Source organism: Onychomys torridus, chromosome 16 (genome assembly GCF_903995425.1).
Source record: "Onychomys torridus chromosome 16, mOncTor1.1, whole genome shotgun sequence".
NCBI lineage: Eukaryota > Metazoa > Chordata > Mammalia > Rodentia > Cricetidae > Onychomys > Onychomys torridus.
Window position 1 is genome coordinate 6,713,601 of NC_050458.1, and position 23,933 is coordinate 6,737,533.

At 39.0% G+C, this 23,933-nt stretch overlaps 1 protein-coding gene across 14 annotated transcripts in view; it reads left to right on the forward strand.

The window, feature by feature from the left end:
• Rims2 (regulating synaptic membrane exocytosis 2) overlaps positions 1–23,933 on the forward strand; it is a 465,362-nt gene that overhangs the window by 105,717 nt on the left and 335,712 nt on the right. The window lies entirely within an intron of this gene.

Below are 23,933 nucleotides of genomic sequence, written 5' to 3' on the forward strand. Positions count from 1 at the left end.
ATTGTCAAATAGGTTAAATAATGTTCTCAAGGTGCCACAGCTAATAGTCAGATTTGGCACGATTTATCTCGGAAAATTCCTTATGGCTGTTTGTCTGTTCATTGTGTCACATTCAGTGTATGAGCTTTGAAAAAGAAATTGTACACACTTCTTTGTCCATAGGACCAGTTGAATCAGAACATCCAAAGGTGGTTCTGAGAATTTTTTTCCTTTTTAGTAGTTACTGAGGTGATTCTAATGTGCTAGGTGGGTTGAGATACCTGTTTTCTCTGACTATAAGCCCTGATTTTCTCTCAATGTTAACATATTCAGAAGCCCATATGTCACAGATCCTAGATTTCCAAATATAGAAAGTACATGAAGAATAAAACTATGTAGAGGTAACTCATGCATTAAGCCATTAAGCAAAAAACTGTTCATAATATGTACTCTGCCTGGCTTATATTGAATTTCCTCATTTTGTTTCTTAATTTAGCATGTATTGGAAATGATTAATTTAGGTAGGTATTATTTCATGTTAACATAGAAAGCTAATATTCTGCCAGTGTTTGGGGGATGCAGGTTTTAATTTATTGGAATAATCACTACTAAGTCTGGGGGGGGCAGTTATTGAGAATGAGGAAGAACATACATCCTTAATATGCTATGTATGAGTTTCTAATGAATTTTCTCATGAAACCATTTTACAAATGGTGATTAAATAGAATATTAGTACGAATTACTCCATGAGCTGGGCAGACTTATTCTAAATGCCTGCTGTCTGTCTTCTTGGCAGTCTCTTGGTGGGGAAGAAAAGAATGCTGTAGTAGTCAAGGCCTGACTCTTGGAACTTCCTCTGGAAAAGGACTTGCAGTCTTAACTATGCTTAGAATATGGTACACTTTAGCTCAATATAAGATGGTTATGAATGGGAATTTCATGTGTGTTTGTTAAAAGGAGGAGCAGAGATGGTAGTCCAGGCATTGATTTTGAACTATGCTTTTTATTCAATATTTTAAGTTATTTGAAAAAATTTTATACTTCCTTAGATATTTTTAGTATAACAGCTAATATTGTCATCATGCTTATGTAGTTTGAGCTTAAATTTTCTAGCATTATCAGCATTGACATTTTATAGTAGGAGTATTATTGTATTTGTAAACAACATAACCAGGAGATTTGAAATAGCTCAGGAGTTTGATAACTTCCATAAGTGTCAAAAACTAAATGCAGATTGTGTTCCTGCTGATGGTTTCCCTCTTTGTTTCTGAACATGAACATTATATTTTCCCCACATTTTTCTTTTTCTTTTGAGAATTTCATATATTGCTTTCATGCATTTTGATCATATTCTTCTTCCAGCACTCCTGCATTTTCCTTCCTTCTCAAGTACATGTCCTCTTCTCTCTCTCTCTCTCTCTCTCTCTCTCTCTCTCTCTCTCTCTCTCACACACACACACACACACACACACACACACACACACAGTCTCTTGAGTCTAGTTAGATTTGTCCATATGCACATGAGTATAGGGTTGACCTCTAGGACATGGGCAGTGTGTCAAGGGCTTCATCCCTAATGGAAAGCTCCTTTTCCTATTTCAGGAGCTCTCGCTCCTCAGCGGGAGGCTTTGTGAGCCATTCCCTCACCCACGCGGAATGTTGTCTGCGTGACCTGGTGTAGGGCTTGTACTGGCAGCTGGAGCTGTTGAGAGTTCCTGGGTGCACCATCCCGGTCTTGTCCAGAAGAGACTTTCAACGTTGTCACCCCTCTTCCCCATATTCCCCGAACTGTGGACATACAAGTCGTGTCATATCTGTCCCACTGGGATGTGCATGCCACAGTCGCGTGTTCTCTGCACTTGGTCGGTTGTTGTTGCAGCTTCTGTGAGGAGACTTGAGAGCTGCGCCAATTTATCCTTCTAAGGCTGAGTAGACAGTCGGATACTCTATCAACTTAGCAGAATGGTAGTGGTAGATTCTCCTCTACGGTTCTTTGCTAGGTTTTCAGTACTAGGTATGAGTTCCCTCCCTCCTATTGGATGGGCTTTATTCCAATCACGTAGCTTTTGGTTATCCCCAATATGTAAAGTCCACTATTGCATTGGTCATTATTGCAGTTCACAGTGTTTACAGCTGAGCAAGACTGTTGATAACTGTTTTCACCTGGCAATCTACATGGCTCCTTCTGACACTATGAAGGTTAGTCACCAGGAAGGAAGCTTCTAGGTCAGTACTAGTTCAAAGTTCTGTGACCAAAATGTGTGGCGTCTTCAGCAATAGAACAAATGAATAGAAAAAGAAATAGAAGAACTTACCTTCAAGCTCTGTCTGTCATCCAAGAGCAATGAGAGTAGCCTGAATTGTCTCTGTGCCACCTGACTAGCCACTCAGAGGTAGGTATCTCAGGCCTGTCACAGGCCTTTTGTTTGATGCTCATTGACTTCTGGGGACAGCATTACTCACTCAGGTTCCTCCACAGATTTCTTTCACATATAGTAATGTTTTTGGTAGTTATTTTCTAGACATCCAAAGAGAATATACTTGTATATATATTGTGAGAAAAATCTATTTATAGTTAGTCACAACAAAATATGTATAATTTGAAATGAGACATTCAAATAATTCTAGTGACTAGAAGGTTTAAAGACTGGATATTTTCTATTGGAGTGAGTTAAATTAAAATTAATACACAGTTTATTAAAGTAACAAGTAAAATTTATAATTGAAATTATTAAGTTTAATAAAATTTTACTAGAAACTCATTTCTTAAGGAAAAGGGTAGGTTGATTATCAAAGTTGTTCATAAATCTATTGATAAATGTTGATAGAATAAACCTTGATAGAATTTAACATAAGTTCTCTTTTGTTTAATAGATGTATTTGCTGAGAAAGTTTTCTCAATAATAAGACCATGCCAGGCAGTGGTGGCGCATGCCTTTAATCCCAGCACTCGGGAGGCAGAGGCAGGCGGACCTATGTGAGTTCGAGGCCAGCCTGGGCTACCAAGTGAGTCCCAGGAAAGGCGCAAAGCTACACAGAGAAACCCTGTCTCGAAAAACCAAAAAAAAAAAAAAAAAAAAAAAAAAAAAATAATACCAGTTGAATTGAAGTTCAGTTGTAACCATTCACTCAGATTTTGGAATTTTTCACAAGTCATGTGACAAGTGTGGTGCCCTGTCATCAAAACTTAAATTATATATCAGTTGGCTACTAATTTAGGTTTTCCTTCAATTTTCTGAAAGCAAAGAACCTAAAACATTAGCCTTGTAAAATTTATTACTGAGTTAGTGATTTATTCTGTCAGTTTCTGGGAGTTATACCAAAAAAGGCATTACTGATAATTATCAAATGACTCTTCTTTTTTTTTTTTTTGACTTAGAAATACCTTGTTTAAGCCAATAGCCTAGGAAGGATTTGGAAATGTTAATTTTAGTATTCTGCCAAGTACAATTTATACTATGGAATTGTTTTTGCATTCTCATATGCCTAGTTATCTTCAGTATCTCTTAGAACTGCCTTATCTTGCTTTCTGTTTGTAGAAAAATGAAACATATTAGCTAATAGGCAAAGATAATCTTGTTGTCAAACCTCATCAGCCAAATGAAAATTGGTTGATGAAAGTCTCATCCAATTAAATATTCGAGTTAAATAAATGTTCATATTCTTTCTTTGCTGTGTATGTGTGTATTGTATGCATGTTTGCGTGTGCTTGCCTGTCAGTGCACATGTGCAGGCCAGAGGTCGTCGTCTTTGACTAGCTGTCTCATGGTCCCCTGCCATCCCTTCTTGCTTTGATGGACTGTGTCCCTTGTAGTTGAATTTCTAAACAGTCTTATTAAGTAAGAAACACAGAGCCAAACACAGGGGTGAAAGCCGTAGAGATCAGAGAAATAGGAATAGCCACCAGCTAACCTTAGCTCAGCAAGCTTCTTCCTGTCTAACATGTGCCTTTATTGCCTTGCTGTTCTGCCTTCTCATTGGCTCTTAGCCCAGCCACCTCAATTCCTAGTCACTGCCTGTCTGTACAGACCTCCACGTCTATGGTAGGTACTGGAATTAAAGGCGTGTGTCACCACGCTTGGCTGTGTCCTTGAACACAGAGAATTCTGCCTGCCATATGAATGGATTATGGGTGTGTGCTACCACCGCCTGACTTTTGTTTATTTATTAAAATACAAATAAAATAATCACCACAGTCCCTGAAACTGTACACACTGTGACCAGCTGCCTCATGGTCCCCTGCCATTCCTTTCCACTGTGATGGACTGTGTCCCCTAAACTATAAACAAACCATTTCTCTCCTAAGTTGTCTTCATAGATATTTGATTACATTGGTGATAATGAAACTAATACAGTGATCCTTATGTAAGTTGCTAGATAAGACCCAAATAATTTGAGTATGAGTACTCATTGGTTTGAAATTTCTTCATCACTTGATTCTCAGGTGTATCTCATGAGTACCACAATTTTATTAGGTATGCTATCTTCATTATTATTTGAAGTGACTGGAAGTATGTATAGGTGATTAATTTACCACAGTTTCCACTATAGTCTAAGTAATAACACTTGCAATTTTACAAACTCTATAAAGCTCAGTGCTATCTTTATCATGCTTTAATAAAATCACATCAGTGGGCCTATTAGCTGACATTTTTGCTATTTATAGTAGATTCATAGTAATCTCTTGTTTAAGACTTCCTGGCTTCACCAGTGAATGTTATTATTGTAAAGCATTCAAGGCAGTCTGGAATGACTGTTTGTAAGTTGATATGCTTTGTTTCCTAACTGCAGTATTAGTAAGAAGAAACTTTCTTTAGAGGTTAGCTGTTTTGCAGACAAAAGTCTCAAGGAGATGGCTTTATACTGTTGTATTTAACAGCAGTTTCTTGACAGCAGAAAACAGAAGAACACACATGAGCACTGTATTCTGCCACAGTCAAGGGTTACTTCCTCTGAGGCTTTTTCTTGCATGTTTTCATATTTTCCTCCTTAAATTTGTATATTTTTTTTAACCAACTACAAATTGACAAGTAGCATTATTTTATTTTAAAATTGTATACACAAACAAGCTTTTAAAGTGTGACCTACTATTGATTTACCTGCTTTAGTTGGTGGTGGGACATGGATGAGGGGAGCTGACTTGGAGGCAGTGGGACCTGGACAAAGGAGCTGACCTGGAGGCAGTGGGACCTGGACGAGGGAGCTGACAGCGAGGAGGACTAAGTCTCGTGCGACAGCCACTTTATCCAGAGCATCAGAAGGTTCACACTCTGAGGGTGATGAGCAGTCACACAGTAAAGTGGACAGTCACAGGGCAGGCCGTGCATTGCAAACAGTTGTTTTCCCATAGAGACATACAAACAAATAGCAATAGCCAGTTGTAGCGAATAATCTGAAATAAACCTACTCCTGTCCACTACACTTGAGGGGCATGAAGACACATTCCAAGAACAGTTCCATGTTTTCGAGGTAACTGAGGTCCCAAGACTCTTAGAGTTTTCTCACAAGCATGCAGAATTCTCTCCACACCACTCCATATTTAGACCATGTTCTGACAATCTACTTTGCTGGTAATTGATGAGGTGTACCAGTTAAAATTATAATCTGAACTGTCCCTTACCCTAAAACTACATTTTACAGTGTCTTTGCTGTCAGAGTTAAGATGCTGTTAAGTTTTAAAATCTACAAATTAATATTTCACGTTTATTATAGGGAACTATCATGTTTCTTTCCATTTTTAAGAAAACAATAAATACAGATGAATTTGGAAACTAGGTTAAGAAAATTGTGATATACATGCAGATTAAGATTGCCTGACAACCAGGCAGGAGTGGCACATGCCTTTAATCTATGTACTCAGGAGTCAGAGGCAAGGATATCTCTGTGAGTTTGAGGCCAGCCTGGTCTACAAAGCGAGTTCCAGGACAGTTAGGGCTATGCAGATAAACCCTGTTTAAAAAAAAAAAAAAAAAAAGATTGCCTGACAGATTTGCTTACCTGCAGTTTCTATTCCACTGATTTGATTTGAAAATATTCTTTAAGAGTTGTAACACTGGCTTGTCAAAGGCATTGTAATTTGAAATTTGCCTACTTAAGGGCATTCTCAGTGTTGCAAGTCTGGGCTCTAGTCTTTTCTGTAGTTCCTGACAAGTAACAACAGTTCTTGTAGTTTGCTCATTCGCCATGTAGTTTGTTGACATCTTATGTGTTTTGTTTATTAAACCTTCTCTGTCAAATGTGGCTTTCGGAAAGGTTTTTTCTTTTTGTTCCCCCAATGTTTTTAAATTAATCTTTTGGCAGTATACATAATGGTGGATTTCATTATAGCATTTATCTATATATAACTGTACTTTGCTCATATTCATTCTCAATTATTGTTTCATGCCATCTGCCTCCCAGTCCTTCTTCCTGTTTTCATTAAATCTAGATTTCAAGGGATGGGAGAGGTGGCTGACAGGTTAAAAGCACTTGTTACTTTGGCAAGGAACCTAGGTTTGGTTCCCAGCACCTACATGGTGGCTCATAAATATTTATGGCTTCAACTCCAGGGGATTAGTACTCTCCTTTGTCCTCCCTGGCCATCAGACATGCAGTCTTTCCTTCCTTCCCTCCCTCCCCCTCTCTCTCTGTCCTTAAGGAGCAAGGTCTCTGAATCTATGGCTTACTGAGTTGGTTAGGCTAGCTGGCTAACAAGCTCCAGATACCCTCCTGTCTTTGCCTCCCCAGTACTGGGATTACAGATGCCCTTTACCATGCTTGACTTTTTACATGAGTGCTGGAGATTTAAATTCATGGCTGTATGGCAAATACTTAATTGACTAAGGTATCTCTCCAGCCCTCCCCGCCTTTATGTGTCACAAATGCGCACATACACTCTCTCATATGTACACACACACACAAACAAACAAGTAAATATATGATTTCTACATATGGGAGAAAATATGCAGATTTGTCTTTATGTCTTTAACATGATGCTCTTTAGCTACACCCATATCTCTACAAATGACGTATTTTCATTCTTTATGACAGAATAAAGCAATATCATGTAGGTCTGCTGCACTCACTTTGTTTATGGATCTATTAATGAACACCTCAGCTGGTTCTGTATCTTAGCCGTTTGGAATCAGTGTTGCCATAAATATTGCATGTGCAACCATCTCTAGTATTCTGACTTACAGTCTCTTGTGTGCACATCCAAAAGTGTGCTAGAGCTGTGTCATCTAGTACTGCCAGCTTTCTCAGGAGCTTCGGTATTGATTTCTCTAGGGGTTGCTCACCGCAGTGTGCAAGGGTCCCTCTTTCCCCACATTGACCAACAGTTTTTGTGTGTTTTCTTGATGGTGTCAGATGGAATCTCAATGAGGTTCAGTTTATGTTTTCCTGATGTGTAACAATGTTCAGCATACTTCAAGTATATATTTGCCAGTTGTGTTTCTTCTGTAACTGTCCAGCCACTTCATCTGCCTGTTATTAATCAGATGCTATGGTTCAGTGGTGGTGTGTAGTTTCTGCAGCACTTGATAGATTCTTGACATTAATTCCTCTGGGATGTAGAGCTGACAAAGGTTTTCTTTTATTATGTGAGCCTTCTTTTCACTCTACTGATTATTTCCTTTGCTGTGCAGAAACTAAATGGTTTCATATAATTCCATTTGCCAATTTAAAAAAAAAATTGTTTCCTGGACCATTAGAATCTTTTCCAGAAAAATGTGTGCCTGTGTCCATATCTTAAAGCGCTTCTAATTTTTCCTATATTAGTCTCAAGAGTTTCAGGTCTACTGTGAAGGTCTTAGTTACATTTTGAACTGATTTTTGTGAATGGCAAGAGATAGGGATACAGTTTTTGTCCTTTACATGTAGACATAGTTTTCTTAGCACCCAGTTGTTGAACATTTTCTGCAATGTATGTTTTTGTTAACCTTGTCAAAACCAGGGAGATCCGGCTCATGGGTTTATTTTTGAGTCCTCCATGCTGTTCTATTGATATACATATCTCTGTGTTCTTGACAAGTTCTTGAGAAGTCAACTTTATGAATCTACAGAACTAGTTTTTTATTTATATTTCACTTCCCAAGTTGAAGACATTCACTTGTATTTCTAGTTTTCTAAGAGTTAATTTAAACCCTATAGTGGTGTTAAACTTTAGTGACTGCTCTTTCTTCATTGATTGAGATGATAATATTGTCTCCTATATTCTTTAAAATGTTGAATTAAGTTTCTTAATACTCCACCATTCCTACATTCTTGATTGTAATTGTCTAGGATTTTGTTATTAACATAAACATTAGTTCTTTTTTTGACTTAAAAATATATGTGAATGGAATAAACTTACGTTTTGCTTATATTGTATCAAAATTTATTCATTTCACACAAAGATCTGTAAGGCTTTTATTACTGTTTAAATTTTAATTTTGTAGACCAGTTTTGTATGGTGTGAGTTCGTGATTCCTTCTCTAGCAGTTGCTACAGGTGCTTTCTGCACACCCCGTCAGCTCACCCCGATGACACCTGCATGGTTTCTGGGCACACCAACAGACTTCTCTGTCTGAGACTATCTTACAATCCTCTAAGCCTAACCTAAAGGAGAGACACAGAAGTTCCATTTAGTTACTAGATCAATGTCCCAGTCTCCTTACCCTTGGTGCAGTGACTGAGAAAATTCTCTCATGGCCTAGCTTCATTTGCCTCCGCCAAATGGTCTATTATTTAATTAAAAAATTTTGGCTTACCTTCTTTCTGTGTTTTATTTCTCAGAATTGCACTGCACTTTTTGGGATCAAATTTCAACCAAAGAAACTACTCTGTCTCCTAATTTTTGGGCTAGAATCTTAAGGAGAAACCCCAGAGTTGATGTAGACCATCTGGCCTGAAAGTTCTACAGAAAACCTTTTCCACAGGAGGTGTTTCTTTTTAATTTGTAAGCTGGTGCATAATTTGTATAACAGAGAAGTCTACAAGCTAGAGGTTTTTAGTCTGTTAAGGATGCCACACCACCATCACCATTGTGTGATCTAGAACATTTCTCTTTCTACTCCCCACGACCACCCTAATTAGCAGTCATTCCTGTACACTCTGGTAACCACCATGCTACATTTTATTTATGAGTTTTCCTGTTTTGAACATTTCATATAAATTTATTTACATAATGTAATATATGGCCTTTGCGTCTAGTTTGTGTCAATCCTGATAGGTTTGAAGTGTTATCTCATTGTTTTCTTTTTTCCTTCTTTAAAAATTTATCTATCTATCTATCTATCTATCATCATCATCATCATCATCATCATATAATTAATTTAATTTTACATATCAGCTACGGATTCCCCTCTCCTCTCTCCTCCCTCCTCCCATCCCCCAGACTTCCCCCCAACCCTCCCCTACTTCCCACCTCCTCCAAGGCAAGGTCTCCCCTGGAGATTCAGCTCAGCCTGGCTGGTAGATTCAGTTGAGGCAGGTCCAGTCCCCTCCTCCCTACACCAAGGCTGAGCTAAATGACTCAGCATAGGCCCTAGGTTCCAGAAAGCCAGCTAGCTCATGCACCAAGGACAGGTCCCAGTCCCACTGCCTGGGGGCGTCCTAAATAGTTCAAGCTAATCAACTGTCTCACTTATCCAGAGGGCCTGATCCAGTTCCATGGGGGTTCCTCAGCTATTGATTCGTAGTTCATGTGTTTCTACTAGTTTGGCTATTTGTCCCTGTGCTTTTTCTAATCATGGTCTCAATATTTCTTGCTCATATAATCCCTCCTCTCTCGTCAGTTGGACTCCTGGAGCTCCACCTGGGGCATCTGTTTCCATCAGTCACTGGATGAGAGTTCTAGCATTACAGTTAGGGTGTTTGGCCATCAGATCACTAGAGTAGGTTAGCTTGGGCTTTCTCTCTACCATTGTCAGTAGTCTATTGTGGAGGTACCTTTGTAGATTTCTGGAGACCTCTCTAGCACTTTGCTTCTTCCTGTTCCCATGGGGTCTTCATTTATCATGGTATCTCTTTCCTTGTTCTCCTGATCCAGCTGGGATCTCCTGCTCCCCCAAGTTCTCTTTCTCTCTACCCTTGCCCTCCATTACCAACCCTACATCTGACAGAGGGCTGATGTCCAGAGTATATAAAGAACTCAAGAAATTAGACATCAAAATAACTAACAGTCCAATTAAAAAATGGGCTATAGAGCTAAACAGAGAATTCTCAACAGAAGCTCAAATGGCTGAAAGACGTTTAAGGAATTGCTCAACATCCTTAATCATCAGGGAAATGCAAATCAAAACAACTTTGAGATACCACTTTATACCTGTCAGAATGACTAAGATCAAAAACACTGAAGACAGCTTATGCTGGAGAGGATGTAGAGCAAGGGGAACACTCCTACCTTGTTGGTGGGAATGCAAGCTTGTACAGCCACTTTGGAAATCAATATGGCGCTTTCTTAGAAAATTGGGAATCAATCTCCCTCAAGACCCAGCTATACCACTCTTGGGCATATACCCAAGGAATGCTCAAACATACCACAAGGACACGTGCTCAGCATTATTTGTAATAGCCAGAACCTAGAACCAACCTAGATGCCCTTCAACTGAAGAATGGATAAAGAAAATGTAGTACATATACACAATGGAGTACTACTCAGCAGAGAAAAACAGTGACATCATGAGGTTTGCAGGCAAATGGATGGAACTAGAAAAAATCAACCTGAGTGAGGTAACCCAGACTCAGAAAGACAAACATAGTATGTACTCACTCATAAGTAGATACTAGGATAACCAGGGTACAACTCACAACTCCAGGGAGGCTGTCTAGTAAAGAGGACACTAAGAAAGACACAGGGATCACCCAACAACAGAGAAATGTATGAGATCTACATGAGTAACCTGGACATGGAGTGAGGGGTAATAGAGGGCAAGGGTCGGGGGAAAGAGAGCTCATTGTTTTCTTTATTGACAAGGTATTTCTGCATAGCCAGCTTGTCTAGAGTCTCACTAAGTAGCCTAGCTTCTAGCCACTCAGTGCTGGGATTACAGGTTTGTGCCACCATAAGTAGCACATTTTATTTGTGTTTCTTTTCTTTTCTTTTTCTTTGCAGAGCTGAGGACCACACCCAGGGCCTTGCGCTCTACCACTGAGCTAAATCCCCAACCCCTTATTTGTGTTTCTTTAATGGCTAATGACGTTCAGCATCTCTTCTTGTACTTATTGCATTCAGTGGAAAAATGATTATGTCTGTTGTTCATTTAATAATTTGGTTGACTTTTATCATTGAATTGTATGAGTTATATATGTGCTTTGGACACTAGCTGCTCATCAGATATATATAATTTCCAATTTTTAAAAGAATTTTTGGATGGTTTTTCATTTGGTGCACCAAAATTTTCATTTGGTTACTTATTTTGTTATACTTGAGAAATGAAGTTCCTAAGTTTCTAAACCACAGTCATGGAGTTTTACTCCTATTTTTCCTTTAATCATTGTATGAGTTTAAGTTTTACAATAAGTTTTTTGAGCTATTTGAGTTAATTTTTGTATATGATTTATTAAAACCTTATTGTTCTTGTAGGTGGATACTCAGTAGTTCAATGCTATTTGTTGAAAATGATCCTGTTCAATGGTCATGTCATTTTTAAAAACCACTGTGGATTTACTTCTGAGTACCAGTCCTATCTCAATGGTCTATCTGTTTTCTCCTGTTTCAGTAGCATATTGTCTTGACAACTGGCTTTTGGTGTAAGTTTGAAGTAGGAAAGATGAATCATATAAGAGAGCTGTGATCATCATATATATATTCCATCAAGACTTATTCATATATATTTTAAAACTACTCACAGTTAGGGTCTTAGTGAAAAAAATGTTCTCAAGAGTATTATATATACACCAATTGATTTTTATATTGAGTAATAAATGTGCCATTTCCCCAGTAAAGATCAAAATATTATTTAAAAATCAATTAAGAAAGTAAAATATATTGAATTGAACAAGTTTGGAAAACAATGAATAAACTTTACATATGATGTTTTCAATGAAATAAGCAGTATTATGTACATAAAATAATATTAAAACTTTTTTTTGAACTTTTTAATTTTATTAAATCATTTTGATGAGAAGAATATATTTTGTAATAGTATTTGAGTTTGGGGAGTCTTAAATATTATTTTTAAGATATGAAACTGAATTTTAGAACTTTGCACAGCAAAACTTTTAATGAAAACAGTGTATAACTCTCTTATGTCTATAGTTTATATGCTAGTTCATCCACTCACTGGTGTAATGTATCTGTAGTTCATATCCTAGTTCATCCACTCACTGGTGTAATATATCTGTAGTTCATATCCTAGTTCATCCACTCACTGGTGCAATATATCTGTAGTTCATATCCTAGTTCATCCACTCACTGATGTTATTTATATATCTGTAGTTCATATACTAGTACATCCATTCACTGGTGTAATATATCTGTAGTTCATATACTAGTTCATCCACTCACTGATGTTAAGGTTCTGGAAAGATGGCAGTGAATTAAAATAGATAAGTATCTCATACTTTTCTAGAAAACATATTCTAGTTAAGAACTGAGACAATACCTGAAATAAATATTGGATATGTAAGTGACCTGGAAAAAATGAAAAAGACATCTAAAATTAATATATTATTAATTTTATAGCATTTATATAAAATATATAACTAATATATACCTAAAATTAAATATTGCCATTGAACATATATATAAATTAAATATTTATACACACACAGAGCATTTATTAGAATGGCTCACAGGCTGTGGTCTAGGTATTACAACAATGGCTATCTCTGAATGGAAGGACCAAGACTCCTGTAGCTGTTCAATCCAAAATGATGGATGTTTCAACTGTCTTCAGTATATGCTGGAACCCCAGCGAAGTAGACTCTAATATCAGTGAAGGAAAGACTTGATAATGAGCGCAAGAGTAAGCCATCAAAGAAAGAGAATGCCCTTTTTTCCATGTCCTTTATGTAGAAGGTATGGCCAGGTGGATCTTCCCACCTCAAAAGATTTGCACTAAAAGTTTATCTTTCCACCTCAAGGACCCAGATTAGAAGTGGGTCTTCCCACTTCAAAGGATTTAATTAAGAAAAAAAAAATCTCTCAAAGCTGTGCCCAGCCATTTGGGTTTTAGATAATTCCAGATGTGATCAAGTTGACAACCAAGAATAGCCATCATATCCTGATTGTTTATACTTAGCTAATGTTATTATATCTTTAATAGATGTTTAATTTACTTCTTTATTGGGGTGGGGAGAGGTGGAAAATTAAGTGTAGTTCCAGCATGCAATTTATGGGTTTCATTGTGATTGAACGAAGTGCTGTAGCACAGACTAGTGATACAACATTACAATTGCAGAAAGGTTCTGTTTCCTTATGTTTGTAAGTGAACCTAAGCTTTAAATATAATTCAGATCAGTTATTGGATGAGAGTTCCAGCATGACAATTAGGGTGTTTGGCCATCTGATCACCAGACTAGGTCAGTTCAGGCTTTTTCTCGACCATTGCCAGTAGTCTACAGTGGAGGTATCATTGTGGATTTCTGGGGACCTCTCCAGCACTTTGCTTCTTCCTGTTCTCATGTGGTCTTCATTTATCATGGTCTGTTATTCCTTGTTCTCCCTTTCTGTTCTTGATCCAGCTGGGATCTCCTCCCCTAAGCTCTCTTTCCCTTGAGCCCTGCCCTTCAGTACCCCCACTGTCGTCTAGGTTGTTCATGTAGATCTCATCCTGTAGATCTCGGTTATTGGGCAATCTCTGTGTCTTTCTTAGGGTCCTGTTTTTAAGTAGCCTCCTTGGAGTTGTGAGTAGCAGTCTAGTCATCTTTGTTTTACATCTAGTATCCAACTATGAGTGAGTACATACCATGTTTGTCTTTCTGAGTCTGGGTTACCTCACTCAGGATGATTTTTTTCTAGATCCATCCATTTGCCTGCAAACCTCATGATGTTATTGTTTTTCTCTGCTGGGTAGTACTCCATTGTGTATATGTACCACATTTTCTTTATCCATTCTTCAGTTGAAGGGCATCTAGGTTGTTTCCAGGTTATTACAAACAATGCTGCTATGAACATAGCTGAGCAAATGCCCTTGTGGTATGGAAGTGGATGCAGAGATCCTCGGCCAGGCCCCAGGTGGAGCTCTAGGACTACAACTGTCGGAAAGAGGAGGGACTCGAAGAGCGTGAATTGTTGAATCCAAGACTGGAAAAAGCACAGGGACAAATAGCCAAACTAATGGAAACACATGAATTATGAACCAAAAGCTGTGGAGCTCCCAACTGGATCAGGCCTTCTGGATAACTGAGCCAATTGAATAGCTTAAACTGTTTGGGAGGCACCCAGGCATTGGGACCAGGACCTGTCCTTAGTGCATGAGCTGGCTGTTTGGAACCTTGGGCTTACACAAGGACACATGCTCAGCCTGGAAGGCGGGGACTGGACCTGCCTGTACTGAATCTACCAGGTTGAGCTGAATCCCCAGGGGAGCCTTGGCCCTGGAGAAGATGGGAATGGAGGGGAGGGGCTGGGGGAAGGCGGAGGCGGGAGCGGGAGGGGGGAGGACAGGGGGAACCCATGGCTGATATGTAAAATTAAAACACAAATATAATTAAAAAATATAATTCAGAATCCAAATTCAAAGATTTAATGTTGCATATTTATTTTGAAGGCAGCAATTATCTATTTTGATAATAGTCAATACAGAATTAAATACTTCTCAATGACTAATTTGCTTTGGAAACCACTTACCTATTTTTTTCCCTAAAGTTTCATTCAGAAAAAACATTAATAAAGAGGATAAAAAAATCACTACAAAGTAGTTACAACTGAGCTGAGGGTGTCACTCTGTGGTAGAGTGTGTGATTAGCATGTGTATGGTCCAAGGTTCAAGTCCCAGAACCTCTTCTCTCAAAGTTTACTAATTGGACACTTTTGAGGGAAGTGATTGGCGATATTATTCCCATCATTGCATGTGTACAGACACAGACAATCAGACACACACCTCTCTGAAATAACCTGTGTGGTATTTTTAAATTATATATGTATGAAAATTGAGAAATCATTTCTCAGTTAGCTAATATGTTTATATCATATATTAACTTACCTGAAGTGTGAATATAAATATCAATATGTATCTTATTATTTCTGTTAACCTTTAGTAGTTACCAGTTTTACATGTTTAGTTATGCATGATTGGTGCCAGCGATTTGTCTTAACCTTTTAAATTTTTCCATTTTTGAGAATTTTATGCAAGTATACATTGAAATATGATCATATCTTTTTTCCATTTTCTACTCTAACTTCCTCCATGTCTCCCAGCATCCTTCCTTTCCAACCTTACATCTTTCTTTTTTCTTTGATAACTTACTAAGTTCAGTTAATATGTGAGGTGTGGATCCAGCTAGTAGATCATGAGGAACCTACCAGTGGCCACATCTTAAAACAAACAAACAAACAATGATTTTCCTTCCTCCTTCAAATATTAGCTCTTCAGTAAGGGATGGGCCTGAAGATCATTTAATCCACCTATCCTGGAAATTTGCCTGCCTTGATCTGTTCAGGTCTTATGCAGGTAACCATAGCTCCTGTCAATCCATGATTGCTTTAGGCATGCCCTGTCCAGAAGACAATATTATATAGTACTCCTCCTTGTCTCTGGCTTGCACATCCCTTCCTCATCTCCCGTGGTGTTGGCTGAGCCTTGTTGTTGTCATTGATAAAGAATCTCTCACTTAGGACTCAATACCTAGCCTCTTATTTTCTGCACATTGGCCCATCATGCATTTCTCCACTGATTGTTGCCCACTGCATGAAGAAGCTTCTATGACAAAAGATGAGGGTAGTCAAGTTCTATGGGTATAAACATAAATATTTAGTAGTTGTGTAACAGCACAACTGCATGTATATGGCTTTTGGCAGGAATTTCAGTACCAGGCATGAAATCCCCTTCTGTGGAGCAGGCCCCAATTCAAATGAGAAAGTTGATAGTTACCCATAACAACCATGCCACTATTGCAGCAGTAGGTCCAGGCTGTGGTGGGAGGCTGGTGGTATAGCATTTCTCTGAGTAAGATTATCCACTAGTGTCTCTTCTCTCCCAGCAGATTGAATAGCACTTTGTAACACTGTGAAAGTTAGACAGCAGGGAGGGTGTCCTGGTTAGTTTGAAACTGATTTCTTTATGTTGTGTAGCTAAAGTGTGTGTCTTCTTCAGCATTAGTGTCCTATGTGTAGCTATGGTAGGCAACCAAGGGCAGTGGCAATAGTTTGTTGTTTTGGAGACCCCTGGGACCCCTGACCAGTAACTTACTGGGATGTATTCCATGTCTTGTACTGCTCTTTTCCCTTAATAAAGTATGTCTTCTGGTAGCAGTATTGCCCACCTATGCAGTGCAATTATTTTTAACCCTTTTATTGTTTTTTTAAAGTTGTATTATGAAATTAACTTCTTAACTAGTGGATTTCCGTAAATTTTTTCATAGATTTTTTTTTTTTTTTTTTAGTTTTTGAGACAGGGTTTCTCTGTGTAGTTTTGGCACCTGTCCTGGATCTCACTCTGTAGACTAGGCTCGTCTCGAACTCACAGAGATCCACCTGCCTCTGCCTCCTGAGTGCTGGGATTACAGGTGTGCATCACCACCGTCGCACGGCCTTAGTTTTATTAAACCATGTTCTGTAGCTTCCTCTCCCGCATTTCCTTGCCCCATCTCTGCTTAAACCATTTTTAAATATTTTTTTTGAAATATAATTACAACATTTTCCCTTTTCCTCCCCTCCCTCCAATCTCTCCTGTGTCTTTGTTCTCAAATTTATGGCCTCGTTTTCTGTAATAGATGTTACAGATACATACATGCATACATGCATACATGTGCTTAAATACATAAATTTAATCTGCTCAGTCTGTATAATGTTGCCTGCACGTGTGTGATCTCAGGATAACTGATTGGGAGGCCCTTCCCCCGGGAAGTCCATTTCCCTTGCTTTCAGCATCCTTCAGTTGCCTGAAGTTCTTTGTCTAGGGTTGAGACTGCCCCTTCCTGTATTAGCATGTCCATTGGTGTCATCATTGCTCAGGTCTTATTTAGGCAGGCATGTTGATGAGAATGAATGGGCTTCTCTGACATTTCTAGGAGATGAAATCTCATAGAAAATTCCTGTTCCTCTGGCTCTTTCCCACAACGAACCCTAGGCCTGAGGTGCAAAAACTGTGTTGTAGATGTATCAGTTGGGACTGGGCAACCACATGGTCTCCTGTTCTTTGCATTTTGATTCATTGTGGTTTTCTGTAATGGTCTGTGTTGCCAAGAGGTTTCTGTGATGAGGGGTGAGAACGCACTTATCTGTGGATGTAAGGATAACTAGCTAGAATGTAGTTAGGGATTATGCTGGTTTAGTATAGTGATGGTTGTAGGTTCTTCTCTAAAGTCCATGATTAAAAATTACTGGAAGTAAATGAAAATGAAAATACAATGCAACTAAATCTCTGTAACACATTAAAAATCATTCTATGAGGAAAATTGATAGCTCTGATGCTTACACTATAAAATCAGACAGTACACAAATAAACAACTTAATGATGCAACTCAAAATTTTAGAAAAACTAAAACAATCTAAACCCACTAGGGGAAAGAAAAATAAGAATCAGAGCCAAAATTCATGAAGCAAAGAAGCAAAGAAAAACAACACAAAGAATCAACTCCTCTAGAGCTGGTTTCTAAGAATGATAAACAAGACTGACAGACCCTGGCCAACTAACCAAAGGAAAGAGAGGATCCAAATGAACAGAGTCAGAAATGGACAGTGAAATATCACAACATCTCAAGGAAATGCAGAATATTATAAGAGAATACTTTTAAACCCTATACTCCTTTTAAGTTGGAAAACCTAAAGAACATTACTTCCAGTAATTTTTAAAAAATTTCTTTCTTGATTTATTTTTTCCTCCTTTTTATTTATTATATTTGTGTTTTAATTTTACATATCAGCCATGGGTTCCCCTGCCTGCCCCTGCCCCCACCTTCCCCCCAGCCCCTCCCCTCCATTCCCATCTTCTCCAGGGCCAAGACTCCCCTGGGGATTCAATTCAACCTGGTAGATTCAGTACAGGCAGGTCCAGTCCCCTCCTTCCAGGCTGAGCAAAGTGTCCCTGTGTAAGCTCAAGGTTCCAAACAGCCAGCTCATGCACTAAGGACAGGTCTGGGTTCCACTGCCTGGATGCCTCCCAAACAGTCCAAGCTATTCAATTGTCTCACTTATCCAGAGGGCCTGATGGATGAGATCTACATGAACAACCTAGACGACAGTGGGAATAATGAAGGGAAAGGTTCGAGGGAAAGAGAGCTTAGGGGAGCAGGAGATCCCAGCTGGATCAAGAACAGAAAGGGAGAACAAGGAATAACAGACCATGATAAATGAAGACCACATGAGAACAGGAAGAAGCAAAGTGCTGGAGAGGTCCCTAGAAATCCACAATGATACATCCTCTGTAGACTGCTGGCAATGGTCGAGAAAAAGCCTGATCTGACCTAGTCTGGTGATCAGGTGGCCAAACACCCTAACGGTCATGCTGGAACTCTCATCCAATAACTGATGGAAGTGGATGCAGAGATCCTCAGCCAGGCCCCAGGTGGAGCTCCAGGAGTCCAATTGGCGAGAAAGAGGAGGGTCTGCAAGAGCGTGAATTGTTGAGACCAAGATTGGAAAAGCACAGGGACAAATAGCCAAACTAGTGGAAACACATGAATTATGAACCAAAAGCTGTTGGTTTATTTTTTGACACATTCATCATTCAGTAATGTGTTATTTAATCTTCATGAGTTTGTATACTTACTAGAGATTTTGTTTTCTGTCAGTTCTGTCCTATTTCATTATAGTCAGGTAGGATGCAGAGAATTACTTCAAAATTCTGAATTTTTTAAGATTTGCTTTATGCCCCAGGATATGGTCTATTTTAGAGCAGCTTCCATGTGATACTGAGTAGCATATATATGTGTGTATGTGTGTGTGTGTGTGTGTGTGTGTGTGTGTGTGTGTGTGTGTGTAGTGTGTGTGTATGTATGTATATATATAGACGTATGTATATATATATTCTTTGGTGTTTGGGCAGAATATTCTGGGTATCTGTTAAGTTCATTTGCTGAATACATCAAATTATTATTTAATTATGATGTTTATCTGTTTACTTTTCATCCAGACAACCTGTCATTAGATAAAGTGGTATATTGACATTACCTACTATTAGTGACTTGATGTTAATCTGTGTCTTTAATTCCAGTAGTATAGTTTTTTCTTTTAATGAAATTGGGCACTCTAGAGTTTGTTGCATATATGTTTAGGATAGTATGACTTCTTGATAAATTGTTGCCTTGATTAGAATGAAGTATCCTTCTTTACCTCTTCTGATAAGTTCTAGTTTGATATCTCTTTTGTCAGATATTGGAATAGTGACACCTGCTTGGTTGCTGGTCCCATGGAATACTTTTATTCATCCTTTTACTTTAAGGCCTATCTGTAAAGTTATGATGTTTTTCTTGCAGACAGCAGATAGATATTTACGTTTTCTTTTGATTGGAGAATTAAGGTTGTTAAAATTTAAAGTTATTGTTGAAAGGTTTGTGTTAATTGCATTTGTTATGTTGTTGTATTTTGGTGTGGCATTCTTAGTGGTACCTTGTGTTTCAGTATTTTTTAAAATTTTTTTTGAAGGTTTATTTATTTATGTACTTTACGTATATGGGTGTTTTGTCTGCATGTACATTTGCACACCAGAAGAGGGCATCAGATCTAATGGGACTATGGTTATAGATAGTTGTGAGCCACCATGTGGTTTGTGGGAATTGAATTCAGGACCTTTGGAAGTGCAGCCAGCACTCTTAACCACCAAGTTATCTCACCAGCCCTGTCTTTCTGTAGTTATAATTTCATTTTTTTCCTACATTCTCTTGGCTATGCTTATTCTTCTCTTAAAAATAAAATATTCCTTCTTGTATTTTCTCTAGGTTTGCCCTGTCAGATATAGTGTTTTCAGGCTGTTTATATCATGGTTTTTTTTTCTCCTTCAGCCATGACAGATAGTTTTGGCAATATTAATCTAGATTTGCCATCGTTGTCTTTTAGGGCTCGCTCAGAATGTACTGCTGCAGGCTCATCTGGCTCTCAGTGTGTCCATTGAGAAACCAGCTGTTACTCTGGTGTGCTTCCCTTATGTGTGTTTTCTTTTTCTCTTGCATTTGTCAATTCCATTTCTTTCTTCTATGTAATTGGTATTATAACATGATAAGACGTTTCTTTTCTGGACTTGTCTGATTGGTGTTCTCTGTGCCTCTTGTGTCTGTACAGGTGCGCCTTGCCATAGTTGGAGGAAGTTTTCTTCCATGGTCTTGTTTAGGAGCTGCTCTGTGCTATTGCCTTGTGATTATCGCCTTATCTATTCCCATAAGTAAAAGTTTTGGTCTTTTCATGGTGTCCCGTTTCCCTATATGATCCTTCCTTGTGTTTTAAAAGTTTTTATTCATATTCTTTGCTTATTTACCAATATTCAATCTTCTGCTTTGAGTTTCTAGTTCTGCTATTGGGTTTTCAGTACCATCTCCAATTCACCTCGAGCCTTCAGTCTTTCTATCTCTTTTTCTACTTCCATTTTCAGATCCTGAATTGTCGTTGTCATTTCCAACAGCCTTAAATTTGTATTTTCTTGGTCATCTCTTAGGCATTTATTCTCTTTAAGTTCACTGACCAGTTTCTTTGTGTCTTCTTTATATTACTGGATAGTTAATGATCTTTAAAATTTTATGTCCTGATGCTCATTTGAGTAATTCTCATTGGTGAACATTTTTATAGGACTGACTGATAGATTTTTCTTTGGGGGTGGAGATTCTGACATGATCTTTTATATTGTTTATATTTTCAGTGAGATATTTTACCTTATAGGTATGTGTTTTTATTTTGTTAGGTCCTTTTGTGATATGGACAGAGCAGACTGGGGCAGAACACAGAGTATGTGGACTTGGTTGGGCCTAAAATTTGGATGTGGCTTAAGTGGCATGAGTGAAGTCATGTGGGTGGATACAGGGTGCTGGACTGGCATGCAGGGTGTGTATTCTGGAGTTTGGGGGTTAGAGGTGGGGGTTCGGTAGGGTGTGTGGAGGCCAGAATCAGGTGGATTTATCTAGCCAGACCTGGCAAATGATGTGCAGGTTCTGCAGAGGGGTTGAATGTGATATGGGAGGAACTTGTAGTTCGTGGGCAGGAAGGGAGGGCCCTAGCAGAATCCTGGAGGCACAGACTACACCAGGGCACTGGATGTGGGACCTGAGCTAGATCTGGGGGATTGTGTCGGGTGTGTGGAGGGTTGGGTCAGGTGTATTAATTAGCCTGGGTAGGCCCTGGTGAAGGATGTTTGGGGTCTGCCTGAGCAGAGGGAACTGTCTGCTTAATCCTTTGTCCAGTATTTCTCCAGTTGTTTCATTTCACATGCCTTCTTCATTTTATTTTTTTAAAAGTTATGTTGTAAGATAATAGCCTCCTTATAGCTTTTCATACCCCCACGGAAGTGGAGTGAATCCCTGATTTCTCCTTGATCCTGTGCCCTTTCCTGATTAAGGTTTCTGCCCGTGGTGTACTCACTACTTTTGTTATTCCTATAATCTACTGCCCCTCCTCCCTTAGCACTCCTCCCAAGTCCCTTTCTACTCCCGTTTTCCACCGTGCTCCAGATGAAAACACAGAAAACAAAAGATTGGACGCTAAGATCTGCACACGAGAGAGAGTACAAGACACTTGTCTTTTTGGGTTGAGCGTGCCCCCCCCCCCTCTGTCTCTACACACACACACACACACACACACACACACACACACACACACACACACACACACACGTGTGTATGTTATCGCTTGATCTATTTACCTGCAAATTTTGTGATTTGATTTTTCTTTATAGCTGAGTAAAATTACATTGTGTATATTATGTTTTTATGTTTTTCTTATTCATTCATCTATTGGTGGATATCAAATTTGATTCCATTTTGAGGTATTGTGAATAGAGTTGCAGTGACCAGGGATATGTAAATGTCTTTGTAGCAGGATATGAAACCCAGCCTATGTCCAGGACTGGTGGTAGAGCTGGGTCATATGGAAGCTCTATTAATAATTTTCTTTGTAAAACCACCCGGCTGATTTCCAAAGTGGATGTGCTGGTTTATACACCCACAATCTTCTATCACCACACTGTCACCAGCCTTTATTGTCATTTGTGTTTCTGATGATGGCCGTTCTCATTGGGGTAAAATGGAATCTTGAAGTAGTTTTAACCTGTATTACCCTGATATCCAAGGATGTTGAACATGTTGAAGGATGTGTTTCCTAGCCATTATATTTCTTTTGAGAATTTTCTATTCACTTCTATAGTCACCTAACCCCCTTTAAGGTGGGTTGTTTCTCTTGTTAAGGTTCAGTTTTTTAGGTTTGTATGTTTTAGGCACGAATCTGTGAGATGAGTGGCTGAGAAAGATTTTCCTCCATTCTGTAGGCCGGCTGTTCACTCATGTCAGTGTCCTTTGTTGTACAGAAGCTTCTTATTTCATGAGGTCTTGTTTGTTAATCCTTGCTCTTCCCGTGCTATCAGAGAATCATTCAGAACGTTCTGATCTGGGCACTCTCCTTTTTTCTTCTAGTAGCCTTAGGGTGGCAGTTCTTGTGTTGAAGTCCTCATCTATGTGTGTTGAGTTTTATAGAAGATGAGAGATAAGGATCTACTTTCATTTTTATGCATGTTGAAATCTGGTTGTCCAGTCATTATGTGCTGATGCTGCTTTTTTCCCACTATATGTTTTTGGCATCTTTGTCAAAAATCAGGTAGTTGTATGGACTTATATCTGGATGCTCAATTCTATCTCTTCGATCTGTGTGTCTTATTTTTATGCCAGTTCCATGTAGTTTTTTTTTTTTTCATGTAGTTTTTTATTACTAAGACCCTGTAGTATAATTTGAAATCAGTTATAGTGATATCTCCTATGGTTTGTGTGTGTGTATGTTTGTGTGTGTGTGTGATTGGTTTGACTGTCCTCAGGCTTCTGTGCTTCTATGTAAATTTTTTGATTTTTTTTTTTTGGTTTTGTTTTGTTTGTGAAGCATGGTGTTAGAATCCTGATTGGGATTGCATTGGATCTGTAAATTGCTTTTGGTAGGATGATAAATTTAACAATATTAATTCTAATCTAGCGGTTCTCAGCCTTCCTTATGCTGTGACACTTTGATTGTGGGGACCCCCAATCATAAGTTATTTTTCTTTTTTTTAATTATTATGTGTTTTAATTTTATACATCAGCCATGGGTTCCCCTGTCCTCCCCCCTTCCGCTCCCACTCCCACCTTCCCTCCAGACCCTCCCCTCCATTCCCATCTACTCCAGGGCCAAGACACCCCTGGGGACTCATTTAAACCTGGTGGATTCAGTACAGGCAGGTCCAGTCCCCTCCTTCCAGGCTGAGCATGGGTCCCTGTGTAAGCCCAAGGTTCCAAACAGCCAGCTCATGCACCAAGGACAGGTCCCGGTCTCACAGCCTGGGAGCCTCCCAAACAGATCAAGCTATTCAATTGTCTCACTTACCCAGAGGGCCTGATCCAGCTGGGGGCTCCACAGCCATTGGTTCATAATTCATGTGCTTCCATTCGATTGGCTATTTGTCCCTGTGCTTTTTGCAATCTTGGATTCAACAATTCACGCTCTTGCAGTCCCTCATCCTTCTCGACAGTTGGACACCTGGAGCTGCACCTGGGGCCTGGCCGAGGATCTCTGCATCCACTTCCATCAGTTATTGGATGAGAGTTCCAAGATGACTGTTAGGGTGTTTAGTCATCTGATCACCAGACTAGGTCAGATCAGGCCCTCGCTCGACCACTGCCAGCAGTCCATAGAGGATGTATCATTGTGGATTTCTGGTGACCTCTCG